Genomic DNA, 15,296 nt, shown 5'->3' on the forward strand with positions numbered 1-15,296 from the left:
CGCCAGCCCCGATTACAGATGAGGGACACTGAGGCTCAGGCTGGCGGAGGAGGAGACGGGCCTGTCCTTTGTCCAGTCAACGACGCCTCCTGGGCTCAGACCCGTCAGTGCCGCGCTGGGTGCCGAGGACCCACGGACACACCAAGTCCCCTGTGCCTCCGGATAGTCCAATGGCTGTGCCCTGGCTGGCCTCTGGGTTCTGGTCTGCGTTCCTCTGATGGCCCCTGCCTGCCTTGCCCTGTCCTCTGCCGGCTGCGCTGTGGGCCAGCGGCAGTGACCCTGACTGCCCTGCCTGCGTCCGTGAGGCTGGTGGGCCACACCCCTGGGTCTCCAGGCCCACTTGGAGACCGCAGGTGGGGGCTGGGGGGGGCGCCCTGGCTGAGACATCAGGTGGCTCAACCGCGCCCCCGGGGGCCCTGGGTGATTAATTAATCATCAGGCTGCTTAAAGATTAACGCGGGCAGGACGGGGAAAGGCTTAACCCATGATGGGGGTGCAGAGCAGTGCCCATCCCTTCCCTGGGCACTCCTGACCCATGACACCACCCCTCCCACCTCTGCGGCCAGCCTCTCCTGGTCTCCAAGGAAGGAAAGCCCAAGTCACAGGCAGGAGCTGCTGGGAGGCATAAGACAGGAACGAGCGCGCTGAGCGTGGGGCCTTGCACAGGGGCGCGGGCCTGTGATCCCAGCAGCTCGGGAGGCTGAGGCAGGAGGATCGCGAGTTCAAAGGCAGCCTCAGCAACTTAGAGAGACCCTGAGCAACTCAGCGAGACCCTGTCTCTAAATAGAACAAAATATAAAAAAGGACTGGGGGTGCAGCTCGGTGAAGCAGCCCTGGGTTCAACCCCCAGGGCCACGCAGCTCTCCTGGGCTTCACGACCCTCAGCGAGTCCCCTGCCCCCTCCCCCGAACTTCAGTTTCACCATCAACAAAATGAGGACACCAGCGGCTTTGAGGATCCAGAAGATGGTGTCTGCAGAGTGGCCGGGCCAGCGGGGCACTTAGAAGGTGCGGGTGTCTTCCTGCCCTGTGGCAAAGTCAGAGTCAGATTCAAATCCCCAGGAAGGAGAAAGTGTCCCTCTCCCCAGGGACACTGAGGGAGGGGAGGCACCTTCCTCACCTGGGCTGATTCACATCTGCGCAGGGGGCGGGGCAGAGAGCGGACCGACTGGGAGTCTCCCTTCCCTCAGGTGCAACCACGTCCCCAGGCCCCTGCTGGCCAATTCCAGCAGCCCTGGGTCAGCATGGCCAGGAAGGGGAGTTCCAGACCACCCCCACAGGGGGGCCCAGGGATCACCCTCCTCTCGCACTTCCTCAGAGGCAACGCTGCCAGGGGCCCTGCCTGTGTCCATCTCCCCTGCACGTTAGGTAGCAGAGGCCAGCCCTGCCCTGTCCAGCCCACCAGTACGGCCAGCCACCTCCCCTTCCTCCAAAGGTGCCACGGGGTCAGTCAGTGAGCCGCGGTGACTCAGGTCTGGGAAAGACCCATGAGGTCATCTGGCGGCCTGGCCACCTCTGGAGCTCAGGAGCCTGTCTCAGCCCCTGGACTCACCGGCCTGGGGATTCCCCCGGAAGGGCAGCCGTCTGTCCTCCTGGCTGCAGGATGGAGCCCCCTGAATTTCCCAGACCTACCGGGTGGGTGCCAAAGGCAGGCCTCAGGAGAAGGCCCGTGCCGCCACCCTCAGAGCGGAGGGGATGGCTCTGTGCAGGCCTGGCGCAGAGCCAGGGCGGGGCAGGAGCCGGGCGGATCACGGCAGAGGCTGCGCCCGCATTCCGCTGAGCAGACCTGATGATTCCAGAGCTGGCAAGCCCCTTGCCCAGGACCAGCTGCCCGAGATGTGGGCTCCACTGCCCATACCCGCAGCTTCGGGCCCTGGAGCCCTGCTGGGCACCCCTCTGGACCTCAGTTTGCTCATCTGTGGAATGGGGACCAGGAAGGCTGTCTGGCCGGGTGGCGGTGGGACACCAAGTGGGCGATTCCCATCCCGGTCGCAAACAAACTGCAGCAGGTTAGAAGACCTGGGGGGGCCAGGGGTCCACAGCTGGGCTGATGGCAGAGGAGGGCCGTGGGGCAGGGGGAAGGCCCCACAGAGGCCCACAGCAGAGTGGGCACAGGAGCTGGAAGGGGTCGGGGGACCATCTCCCGCCTCGTTGGTCAGAGCCACCCATGGGCTGAGCCCACACTGAGGGACCTGGCTGCAGGAGGCAGCCTCAGGCACAGGACCTGGGGACAGCAGGAAAATAATCAGTAATAATGGAAATGGCTCGTTCAGCTTGGCCAGCTCGGCCATGGGTAGGCTTTGTTCTGGCCCCTGGGGACAGTCAGGACCCGAGCAGGCCAGTCCCACTCCGTGGTGGGGAGGAGCAGGTGGGGAGTGAGATACGGAAAGCCCAGGGAGACCCCGGCCATGGGACCAGAGACCATTTACGTGGACAGGGAGGGTGAGGCCCAGCAAGTCAGGGCGCGGACGCTGGCGCCCCTCCTCTCTCCACTCCGAAGCCCAGAGAGGCTGCTCGGAGAGGCACCCAGGAAGCTCCCGGCCCTCTGCTGTTCCAGGCTCTGAACCTGCACCGCGGCAGTGCCAGGTGGGCAGGATGCCAGGCTCGGGCACCCACAACAGGAGAGCCGGCCACAGAGGAGCGTTCCCAGACAGGCCGGGCACATTCCTGCCGGGTGCCACTCTGCCCCCCCACCACCCCACCCTGTCCCCCACACACAGTGCCCATTGTCTGCCCCAGACACTTGGAACTGCCGCTCGCCTCTGGCCCCAATACCTCTCGTGCCCTCCCCTTCCCCGGAGGGGCCCCACAAGCCCAAGCACCCCTCTCCTGGTCCCCAGACCCAACGGGCAGCAGAACAGCCATGCATTTATCTGGGAACCAAGCAAAGATCAGAGCAAGGAGGTGACTTGCCCCGCCACACAGGCCGAACCCTAATCCCGGGGCCTGACTTGATCCCTCTCTGTAAGCACAGGCCATGGGGCACCCTGCTGGCCAGCTCCGACCTGCACCACAATGGGCCAGGCCCGGCCCCACGGGCTGCCCCGTGAGCACATCCCCATTCTACAGACCAGGAGCTGACTCAGGGAGGACAGTGGCTTGCCAAGGCCACCCAGCGAGGAAGCAGTGTGATGAGATCCAGCCCAGGTCAGCGTGAATCCCCGGCCCACGCGCTTTCCACCTCCCGCAGGGAACAGCTCAGCGCAGGAGACGGGAGGCTGGGCAGCCGGGAGAAAGTGGGTAGGAAGCCAGCTTGGCGGGCAAGGCCTGGTGCCCCAGGTGGAAGCCGGTTCACCCATCCATCCCAGGTGTAGACAGCAAGGAGTCAGGCCACCCTGTCCTGGGGCAGGAGTGGGGTCAGATAATAAGTGCCCTGGGTGAAGGAGCCCAGGACCTCTCCCGTGGACATCAGCCCCTCCCCCAGCCCCTTCTGGCCTCCTGTGATCCGTGGTGACCGGCCTCACTCTGAGTGAGGAGTCTAACACGGGTTCCCTCCCTGGGACCTCTCCCCCTGGAGAGCCTGGAACCCCTTCCCAGCTTCCCTCGGGCCCACGCAGACGTGTGCAGACGGGCCCTACCCCGCCCGACCCCCACAGGCCTCCTGGTTCCCTGCCTTCCTGACGCCGGGCCTATGACATCCTTACCTGCTTTTCTTGTTTAATGTCTACCTGTCCCCCCGCTAGAATGGAAAACGAATGGGTGGGATTTGTGTATCCTTTGCTATATGAAGTAGATGCGGGAAGAGAAGAGCCGGACCGGTGATCAGACAGGTCTTAACTCAGGCATCAGGCAGGGGCACCTGCACCCCAGAAGCACCCTCGCTCTGGCTCTAGTCAGCTGGACCAGCCCTGCCCCAAGGGTGTCCACTCTGGACTCCGTCACCAAGTGCTCTCCTGTTCTTGACCTTCACCTAACAGGACCCGTGGGTGCCCCTCACGCACACTGGCGTTCTGTGCCCAGTGAGACTGACATGCAGCTGTGGGGAGCCAGGGGACGGAGTGTGGGGCTGGCGGGGGAGGCGGGGAGCCAGGGGACGGAGCGTGGGGCTGGCGGGGAGGCCAGGGCTCTGCACCAGCAGGAGCAGCCTCGGGAGGTGCGGGCCCCTGGGACCAGGACCAGGCGCCACTTGAAGCATCCATCACGACGGCATCGTCCCTGCAGCCGCCAGCTCTGGGCCACCCGCTCCAGCCACCTCTGGCCTCTCCACCACGATGAGCCCTAGTATGGAAATTGATCCCTGTTTCAAGATAAGGTTGAGGTCCAGCGAGGGACAGTGACTTTCCCGAGTTCACGCTGCCGGGCAGGGCTGAGCACAAGCTCCCTGCCCTGCCCTCCAGGTGCTCCCGGTGGGCTTGGGGAGGCCCACCACACACCACATAGGATCCAGCCTATGCTCAGGGTCTAGGTTAGCCCAGAAGCGTTGGGAACGGAGCGGAAGCCCAGGCACCCGCCACCCCAGGAAGCAGGCCTGGCTCTGGGCCTGAGGAGCCCAAGGCAGGGTAACCCCCACCTGAAGTCACTGTCTCCCTGGGGTGACATCATTAGCAAGCCAGACGGCCCCAGGGCAACCCAGCTGGAGGACCAGGCAAGCTGAGGCAGGGCCAGGTGGGTGTCTAGAAATACATCACCTGAAGAGAGAGAGCGAGACACCAGCAGCCCTGGGCCAAGCCCTACGGCGGCCAAAGGCCCGCGAGCCTCGGAAACCAGTGTGGGAGGCCATGGGGCTGGGGAGGCACTTTACAGACAGGACAACCTGGGGCTGCGGGCGGCCACCACCCAATGAGACAGAGCGAGAGGGGCAGGTCCAGGACAGGAGCCCTCCCTCGGGGAGCTCCGGGACATCCTGCCCCACTCCCAAGGGCCACTCTCCTTCCCACCCTGCTGGGCTGGGGTGGTAGGGAGGCTGGGTTCCAGGGTGACCCAGAGCTGGCAGCACCTCTGGAACCTTCCTTCCAAGTTGCTCCTCCCACGACTTAACTCCTTCAGGTGCCGCTACATTTTCAGGAATCTTGCAAGCCAACTTTTAAGCACAGCCATTATTAAACATTAAAGTATTTGAACTTACACTTACATAGACACTCCTCCTCGCCGCCCAGGTCTCTCGCCGCTCTTTCCCGTTACCTGTGCTCTTGAGGTTCCTGGTGTCTCTTGCACCTGGCGGTGGCAATGCTGCATAAAGATGTCACGGTGTGCTCCCGTGCATGTCTCACCTACTAAGCTTAGTAGCTTGAAATTGACCCCGGCTGGCAGGCAAAGGGGCACACGCCTGCTGATCCCAGCAACTCAGGAGGCTGAGGCTAGTTCAAGGCCAGCCTTGGGAATTCAGCAAGACCCTGTCTCCAAATAAAACCATCTGAAGGGCTGGAGAGGCAGCTCAGCGCGAGAGCACCCTGGGCTCCGTCCTCAGCCCTGGGGTAGGTATATTTACACCACTGAGATTGGCAGACACTGCGGTCGCTATATCACTGATCCGCACCACTCCTCCCAGGCATCCGTGAGCGAGGCTCTCCTGCTGCGACGCCTCCGGAGGCTGCCACCTCTACCCCTCTGGGTCCCGGTCTGCATCCTTTTTCACAGGGATCCCATTGTCCTCCTTGCCTGGCCACTGCCCATTCTGCACTCAGCTGCAGAAAACACCCTGATCTTCAGGGACGACAGGCGCCTGACTGTCCTCCCACCAGCCCAGCTCCAGGGTCTCTTGGCTCATCTGCACGTCCCCCAGAGGTTCTGGCCTCTCCATCAAGAGATGCTCCTGCCCACTGAGAAGCAGGCCCCAGGCGCTGCCTGCCCAGCACCCGCTGCTTGTCCACCCGAAGCTCTCTCTGCTCTGCCCTCTCAGGCATCTGCGTGGGCAATTTTATTGAACACCTACTATACGTCTGGCAAAGCGCATGGAATCAGCAAACGGAACCACAGAAGGACTCTTAGACTGTGCACACGGAAGGGCTGAATCGATGGAACCGAAGGGAAGGGGTGGGGGGTCAGGCCACAGCCTGTGCCCCCTCCTCACGCCCCCTGCCAGACGCCCCCGGTCCTGCCTCCCTTTCCGTCCCTCCCCAGTCCCCGTTTCCAGCATGTGCTCTGGCAATTCCCACAGCAAGCCCTTCCCTGGGGGCCGGCAGGGAACAGGCGGAGGAATTCCTGGCCCTCAGAGGAGGTGTCCCGGCAGGCAGGCAGCAGGAGGCAGCCAGGGACCACACATTCCAGCCCCCTCGCGCTGGGAGCCGGCCAGGCGGGGCCTGAGGAGCAGAGCCCTCCTGAGGAGAGCGCAGGAGCCCGAGGGGACCAGGCAGAGCCAGCCCAGGGGAAATGGCCACAGCAGATGGCCCCAGTGCCACATGGGGAATCCGAGGCCCCCAAGGGTCAACATCAGCAACCAGCTCTTCCCAGAAATGGCCAGAGGCATCATGGGAAAAGACTGGGGAGGGGGCGATCTGCCAATGCCTACTCCCAGGGAGGAGGTGTCTGAGGGCTGATTTTTACCTGGATGGAGCCCTAACTGGCCCAGGGAGTCCAGTGGCCTCGGTGCTCGGTGGGACCAGGAAAGCCCCTCCCCATGCTGTGGCGAACTGCCCACCTGCTCAGCCCCGTGAGATCCTCCGACACCAGGAGGAGGCACAGAGGAGAGAAGGGACTGGAGAGCCAGCGGAAGGCCCTCTGCCTGGCGCCTGGGGGTCCCCTCCTGGCCTGTCCCCCCGCTTCCTGGGTCAGGCCAGCTGTGAGAGCTCAGGCAGTGGCCTCTGCCACCGGCCCCCACACCAGCACACCTGGCCTGCCGCTGCCACCACCCCTGCCCCAGCTCCTCCTCCAGGTCCCCAGCTCGGTGACACTCCCAGCCTGCCGTGTGGCCTCGGGATGGACCACCGGAATGAGACTTCCAGGACCACCGTGCCTTTGAACTAGAAAATTCTAGAACCACACGTTCCAGGACCGTTGGATATTGGCACATGTTCTGTTCCAGTTCCAAGAAATTTTAGAACCAAGTCATTTCAGGGGTGCAGCATATGGCAGACGGAGATCAGAAACTTGGATTCAGGGACTTTAAGAAGCAGGGGCTCTTAGGACCAGAAAAGGGCTAAATAATCACACTGCTTCACAGGACAGGAGCCGGGTCCTTCCCACCACCCGACTGACAGAGGTCCGGGGAGCAGGCCAGGAGCTGCTGGCCGTTGGCTGTGAGCTGGGGCCTCCAGCAGCACTGACAGAGGCTGGGAGAAGGGAGAGGCTCCCGTCACCTTGGCCAAGAGAGAGAGAAGCCCAAGAGAAAGAACAGGGTTCATGCCAAGGGTTTGGCGGCGGGTGTGTGGTCACTGGGGGTGGCAGGAGCTTGGAATTTTCTCCTGGCAGGAAGGGCCCACCCTCCTAAGGATGGAAAACAATCCTTGGCATCTGTCCCTGAGGCGGTAAGGTCTTGACAATCGACCATTATTATCCTCCCTGCTCCACCCCCAGTCCTGTGCAGAGGGGAAACCGAGGCAGGTGGGGTCTCAAGCTAAATCTGGACTCAGCCGGGTGTGGTGGCTCCTGCCTGGAATCTCAGCCACTCAGGAGGCTGAGACAGGAGGATGGAAAGTTCGAGGTCAGCCTCGGCTATTTGTGGAGGTCCTAAGTCTCGAAATTTAAAAAGAAAAACAAGCAGACTCAGTCCCTGGCAGACTCCAGTCGTCCCTAGCCCCGACTGCACAGTGGGCTGAGAGACCCCAGGACGGCCCCGGGCTGCCCCTGGCAGGGCAGGTGGGAGCTGAGACCAGAGAGGGCGGCGTTTGCCTGCCCTTACGGCTCCCCTGAGGCCGGCTTCAGGCCCCCGCCTCCAGGATGCCCCCGGGTTCCACAGCCGGCCTCCGCTCTGGCCGGCAGCCTTCACACCTCACCTCTCCACTCTCGCTGCTCTGGCCTTGGGTTCTGGGCGTGTTGTATGAAGCCTCGGCCCGAGTGGTGCTGGTGTCCTGCTCAAACGCCGCCATGGCTCCCCACTGCCCAGACAGAGCCTAGGAGACACCGCAGCTCCACGCCAACCTCCCGCCAGGCGCGGGCCTCGATCCCACAGCCCCAGCCTTCCCCACCCGGGGGCTCGGTCCTCTGCCCCCGGCCTGCTGCCCCTGCCCTGTGCCCTCTCTGAGCACCAGGTCTCCTGCCTCCTGAGCCACCGGCCTGGGGAGGCCCCCTGCACTGGGCACCCGCTTCCTCGGTCGCATCCTGGGCTGTGGAGATGGACCCAGGGCCTCCGCGCCTCCCGTTCAGCGGGGCCACAGCACCTGGAAGTGAGCTCCCGCCTTGTTCCCGGTTTCCGGAGCTGAGACCGAGGTCCAGTGTGGTTAAATGGCCTCCTCAGGCCACGTGGTGGGTGGCACAGCAGGGACGGGGACCCTGAAAGCCGAGCCCCAGAGCCCACCCGCCGTGGCTTCCGGCCGTCCACCCACAGGGGAAGGACAGAGGCGTCCCCAGCACTGTGGAGCCTCAGGACAGCCGGCAGCCGGACCGACCGCCAGGCTGGAGACCACCTAGCCAACCCGCCTGGCCAGCTGGCCACCCACACGTGCTCACACATGCTCCCCCGACCCGACAGGGCCGGGCCTGGGCTGCAGGGAACCTCGGCCAGAGCCTGTTTCACTTCAGCTTTTCCAACTGGCCCTGAGGAAGTGGCCCTCTGCCTGCTCGCACGCGCTCCGCCACATCCTTCTCACCCCGGCTTCTTGGGAACCTGGAGGACAGCAGCCAAAAGAAAGGGTCCTGCCCTGCCCTGTGGGGAGAGAGGGGCAGTGGGACAGGGCGGTGGGGCTGGCGAGTCTAGGGCACAGCAGACCAGGAAGCAAGCAGCGCCAGTGCAAAGGCCCTGAGGTGGAGCCAAGCTGCCTTGTTAGAGCGACAGGGAGGAGGCCGGATTGGCTGTGGCTGAGGGCTGAGACCAGGAGGCGGCAGGGCCAGGTGCGGACTCCAGCCATTACTCCGCACCCAGGTGCTGTGGGGGGCTGGGAGCAAAGGAGGGATTCGATTCGTCTGGGTTCTTGTTCTCCGCAGTGCGGGGCATGGCCAGGGTCTGGGACATGCCAGGCAAGTGCCCACCGCCCGGCTGCCCGTGGCCCTTTCTTATTTTCTGTTTTGTCTTGCCAAATTGCCCAGGCTGGCCTGAAACTTGAGGCCACCCGTCTCCCCAGCAGCTGGGGTGACAGGCACACACCCTGCACCTGGCTTTGGCCTGGGTTCTGGCTGCTGGGTAGGGAATACCCGGGGGTCTGGAGCAGAGGTGGGGGAACCAGCCAGGAGGTCCCCACAGCTGCACCACAGCCCCGCTGCCAAGGTCATCGGGTCACCAAGGGCAAATGCAGCACCCACTCGTTCACGCCTGCAGTTGATCGGTCTTTCAACAAGATCTGCTTTTCCTGTGGCACTGGGGTCAGAGCCAGGGATGCGCGACCTCTGAGCCGCATCCACAGCCCTGTTTCTTTTTTTCTTTCTTTATTTTCAAATGGTGCTGGGGATTGAACCCAGGGCCTTGTGCATGTGAGGCAAGCACTCTACCCACTGAGTTATCCCCCCAGCACTTTTTAATTTTTATTTTGAGACAGGGCCTCACTGGGTTGCTTAGGGCCTCATTGAGTTGCTGAGGCTGGCCTCAAACTTGAGATCCTCCTGCCTCAGCCTCCTGAGCCTCTGGGATTGCAGGCATGTCTTGAACAGTGACCCTGGGCTTTAGCACTGTCCTAGGGGCAGGGGAACCCAGAGGAGCAGGACAGATGCCGCCCTGGCTCAAGCAAGTCGCCATGTGACCAGAAAGATGGACACAGTGGTGAAAGCAGAGAAAGCAGCCACAGGGGGCGGGCGGGGACAGCCATGGGAAGGCCGGGGGGCGAAAGGCAACGCCCGAGGACCCTGGCACAGGCGGCAGTCTGGAGAGACTTCCAAGAGGAGGCGACTTCGAAACCACGGCCAGAAGGGCCAGCCGGGGCAGGTAAGCCCATTCCAGAAAAGGGGGAAAGGCGCTCCAGGCAGGGGAACAGCCTGCACGGAGGCTCTGAGGCACTGGCCTCCTCCTTCCCTCCCAGGTTTCTTCCTCCTGCCGACCCCCAGGTGAGGAGCAGGGCCAGAGCCAGGAGCAGCGAACAAGCCAGAGACGGCCCTTCCCGCCCCTCTCCCCATCCTGGCTGGAGAAGCCCCACTCCAGATCCCTCCTCCGCTTGCTCCCAGCCACAAGCCTGCCTCTTACAAACATTCCTTGGAATTGTTGACTTTCCTGCCCTTCCAGAACCATCCGTTGCTGGTAAGGTTAGCGCCAGGTAAGGTGTCGCTCAGCCTTCACAGCTCCGCATGAACCTCCCTCTTTTGGGAAGTCCTCCCTGACTGCCACAACCATGAATCTCCCCAATCTCCTCACTCGGCACTGGCCTCTGGCCCTCGAGTCCAGCCTCAGAGCTGAAAGGACCGGGAGAAGTCACGCGACTCAGCCTTCCCCAAGACCTCATGCTGCAGAGGAGGAAGCGAGGCCCAGGCCGGCCTCACCCTGCGTTCCCAGAGGAGCTGGCGCGGGGCCGGGCTGCCCGACACGCAGCCTGCTCACTCCACCACGCCCCAGCCATCAGATTCACCATTTGTGTATTTTCTCTTTTTAATTTTTTATCTTGAGACAGGGCATCCCTCTGTTGTTCAGGATGGCCTTCAATTCCTGGGCTCAGGTGGTCCTCCTGCCTCAGCCTCCCCAGTAACTGGGATGTCTTGAGGGGATTATCAAATATTTCCCACATACCAAGGATGCGGGAGGTATCGTCCCGTCGCGGACATCTCCCTGCGACTTGCTCTTTTGCTCAGGGGGTCCTTCGTCCCTCCTGTGGGGCACAAGAGGCTCCAGCTCCTTGGTCTGTGCTGCTGAGTGGGGCTCCCAGGCCCAGGAGGCCATGCTGTCCTTGATCACCTGGGGCGTCAGGGAACTCCCGGATCCTCCCCAGGATGGCGCTATTGATCAGGCTTTCCAAGACGGAAGCAAAGCCTGCCGACTCCTGAATCCAAAGCCCGCGCAGCACAAGCTCACCGGCAGGGCTCCCAGGACACCAGGAGGCCCCTCACTCACCCTCTGTCCTGCCTCGCTTCCTGCAGTCCCTCACTGAGCACCTACTTTGCGCTGGGCCCTGCTGGCCTCTGGGGCCATAGCACTTTGAGACCCGCAGGCCAGGGGCAGGTGCACAGGTGAGGGGACAGCAGATCACAACTCCAGGCTGATAATGCCATTGTTCCATTTCAAGGGAAAATATAAATTTGAATTTGATGTGAAAGCTCCTGATTTTTCTTTTTCTTCTTTCTTTCTTTCTTTTTTTCTTGGTACTGGGGATTGAACCCTGGGGTGCTTTACCACTGAGCTATAGCACCAGCCCTTTTTATTTATTTTTATTTATATATTTATTTTAATTTTGAGACAGGGCCGCGCTAAGTTGCCAAGGCTGGCCTCCAACTTTTAATCCTCCTGCCTCAACCTCCCAAGTCAGGCACTTTACAGTTTTGGACTAGGGATGCTCAAACTTACTGGTTGCTAATCTATGCAAATATTCCAAAATCTGAAAAACTTCAAAATCTGAAACACTTCTGGGTCCAAGCACTTTGGATGAGGGATGCTCAATCTATCCATCATTTAATCTCCACCATGGCCCTGGGTTTGAGTCCCAGCATGGCAAAAAAGTAATTAAATCCATTAATTAATCATCACGACAGCCCCAAGAGCAGTATCGTGGTGCTAGGAAGAAACTGAACCAGATCTGACCCTGGCCAGCTCTTTCCCATCCCACGTGCCAGGACTGCAGACGGAGACTGAGGGACAGTCCAAGCGTCTGAGGCACAGCAGCCTGGGATGAGCTGCGAGGCAGACGGGGGTCAAGTTGTGGGGTGCCTTACATTCTGCCACGTAGTAGGTGCTTGATAAACGTGGCTGACGTGAGCAACTGAACGTGCAGTGGAGCCCGGGAAGGCCTTGGAGCCAGGGAGGGCCCTGCCTTTGAGGAGGGGCGTACATCAGGTGCTCGGAGGGCAGGTCGGGCCACGGGTCTGCCCCTCCACGTCCCCAGCCTGCCCGTCCCAACCTGCTCTGTGCCCCAGAACACGGGTTTCCGGGGATGATGGTGGCATCCACTGGCGTCTGTGCTGCTTCCAGTGGGGTTGGGCCCCTGGGGACCCAGTGGCTAAGGCGAGGCCAGTGCTGTGCTGGTAAGTGTCCAACAGCCACCTCTCTGGAAGCAAGGCCCTGGCTTGTGGCGTGTGCCCTCTGCCACAGGCATGGGCGATGGCTTCGCTCATGGAGGAGGGAGGCGCGGCGTCTTCGTGGGGCTCCCAGGGGCCGTGGTGGGGCCGCATGGGGTGCAGCGCAGCCTCAGCAATGGCGCCATCATCGTGAACGCCACCCGGGACCCTGGTTATGCCCCAGGCTGGTGCCCAGGCTCTGTGGCCTGGCTGGGTGTGGACGTCTGGAGGAGGCCTGCTGCGGGGCACTGGCCCCAGGGTGGAGGCCAGCGGGGGGGAAGGGGGCGAGCCAGCTGTCTCTAGCGCCTTCGCCCACAGCCTCCTCCTCCGCCTGGCCGAGGGGAGGGGCTTCTCCACAGTCCCGTGAGGCCGACGACCTGAGGCCCCTGTGGCTGTGGCCCTGGCCCCCCACCCCACCCGCCAGTGGGCGGAATCAGGGAAGCAGCCTGGCACCCCATCTGTGAAGAGAGCAGGGTGCCATGAGGTGACCGAGACGGCAGGGAACAGGGGTGCTGTGGGGACGGCCCCGGGCTCTCCAGTGGGGGTGGCGGTGCGGCCCTCGAGCAGCCTGGGTTCGAATCCTGGCCTCCCCTCCCCTGAGAGTCTGCCCTGAGGGAACCGTGCTTCATCTCTCTGCCTCAGTTTCCTCCATGTGGACTGTTGGGCTCATTCAGGAAGAAGGAGCGTCTACGGTGCCTGGCACGTGTGTCCTAGGGGGCATCTCAGAAGGCTCGGGACCAGCCAGGACCTCGCTCCATCTGTGAAGTGGGATTGCTGGCTGCGGGTTTTAATCAGGCAACTGAGTCTAGCACAAGGCGCGGCGCACAGTAGGTGCTCATAAATGAGTCAAAATATGCCTTACATGCCCCGTGGCACAGGGTGGGGGTCGGGCCTGCCTGGTTCGAGTCGCCTGGCGGTTAGATACTGCCCCTGGGGGACTCGCTCACCTTTCAGCCTCGGTTTCTGAGCGGCAGGCTGGAGTGAGGGGTAGAACTTGCCTCGAGGAACGTCCTGCAGATCCCGGTGCACGCGTGCTCGGTGCCTGGTGTGGAGCTGTGAGTCACAGCGGGCACCACCTCTCTCCCAGAGCCGCCGGACAGTGCGAGGCTGGGCCCTGGAAGGTTCTGGATGCTTCCTCCCCACTGCACTCTGAGGAGCCCATGGGTGCTCCCTCCCTGCCTCCCCTATTCCATGGTCTAGCCTGGGCTCCTGGAATGGAAGGGAAAGCTGCCTGGGCTCCTGGAAGACAACCAGAGGCTGGACCCAGGAAGGGGCTGTGGTACAGGGCCGGTAGGCAGCTGGGGGGCATCGCCTGGGGGACGGAGGCGGGGCCCGCAGAGCGCTGGGGCAGGGTGAGCGCCCCACCTGCCCTGCCAAGACCTCGCCAGGGGTAGGGCTGCGAGCACCTGGCGGCAGCCAGCTGGCCTTGGCTCTGCCCCGGGCCATCCCCGTGAGCTCTGCAGACTGGCTCTGTCGCACCTTTTAAGGCAATGGCGGCTCTGCCACCACCTCCCTGTTCCCACTTGCTCAGGAATTCCCAGCAGGTTTCTTTTTTCAGGAGGATTGGAATGAGACTCCATGTTCCATCACCACAGATGCCAGAGGCGGGTCTGGGAGTCCCGGCGACAGGACGTGCACACCACGGGCCCTGGGAGGCGCATGGGCACGGGAACCAGGGACCCGCCATTGCACCCTCCACGGGACCACGCTAGTCCCAGGGACCCCTGTGGAACCACCCAACATGGCCCTACGGTGAAACGGGCAGGCTGTCAGTGGGCCGGGGCTCCTGCAGGGGTGGGCTGGCCCCCGCCTGGAGCGCCTCTTCTGGAGCTGTCGGTGGGAGGAGGCCTCGTCCTGCCCCGGGGCCTTGGAGCTACAGGCTCTGCCCGGGGTGTTGTCCCTGCAGCACTTGGCGGGCTGGACCCTCCTCCAGGTCCCAGCTTAGCACTAAGTGAGGGGCGGTATGTCTGCCGGCCCTTACTGGAACACAGGCCCCTGGAGGGAAGTCCCCCGGAGGTCCCGTGGCTTCTCCGGCACTGTGAAGTGGGCTCCTTCCCCAGGCGAGGTCCCCCTGCCGCCCACACAGACCCCATCATAAAAACACGAAGCCCTGCCGCGCAGGCCGGTGCCCCGCGCTTGGCCTTCACAGCCCCACTGGGGTGGCAGACCTGGGTTCCTTCCCAGGAGCCACCCTGGCAGGCCTGCCTTCCAGAAAAAGCCTTGAAATCAAAAGCTGGGACTTGAGGCCTAGGCTTCAACTGCTGTGGAACGTGACTGAGGCCACCCCTCAGGCAGGGACAAGAGTTGAGGGTCAACATAAGGGCTCTGCGCCTGGCAAGGGCACCTTGTCACTTGTACAGGTAAGGGGGCTGTCGGTCTCCACTTGTGGCCTGCATGTGTGCCTGGGAGCCACCCCTAGGGGCCTTTGTCCTCTGGACCCCACACCCACAAGCAGGCACGTAGCCAGTGCATCTCAGACCTGCGAAGCCTTTGCCTCCCCTGCTGGGTGAAGGTCCACAGGCCGGGTGGAGGGTTGAGGTGGGGCTCCTGCAGCTGCCCCAGCAGGCCTGACACCCAGGAAGACCAACCAGAGGCTTGAGGAAAGGCCCAGGCCCTGGACCAGGTCTCTTGCCTCCTCTGCCACCTAAGGTGCTGGTGACCTGGAGCCTGCAGTCCCAGCACCCTTTGCTGTGCAAAGCCCACGGGCAGGGCGGAGGGGCTGTCCCAGCCGGTGCTGCACTCCCACCCCCTGGCGGCCACAGTAGGTCTCAGCACCAGGACCCAAGTAGTTAGGGCTGCACTGCGCTGAGAACAGCAGGAATCCCTGCAGTTAGCAGAATGGCTCGTGCCTGGGGCGAGCACTACTAGTTCCTGCAAGGGAACAAGTGGCACCTGACCCAAAAGCCAGCTCTAACAGCAGGGGCTGTCCCAGAGGGAAAGGCCTCGGCCCAAAATGGTCACTTTTGAAGGACCTGGATACCAGGTAAGCAAATGTCAGGGTCTCCCTAATTCCTCCGGAAGCTATGGACTCCTGCGTGACATCACCCCCGCCCACTGCACATCACAAAGAACCTGAGC

Source organism: Sciurus carolinensis, chromosome 4, assembly GCF_902686445.1.
Source record: "Sciurus carolinensis chromosome 4, mSciCar1.2, whole genome shotgun sequence".
Taxonomy (NCBI): Eukaryota; Metazoa; Chordata; class Mammalia; order Rodentia; family Sciuridae; genus Sciurus; species Sciurus carolinensis.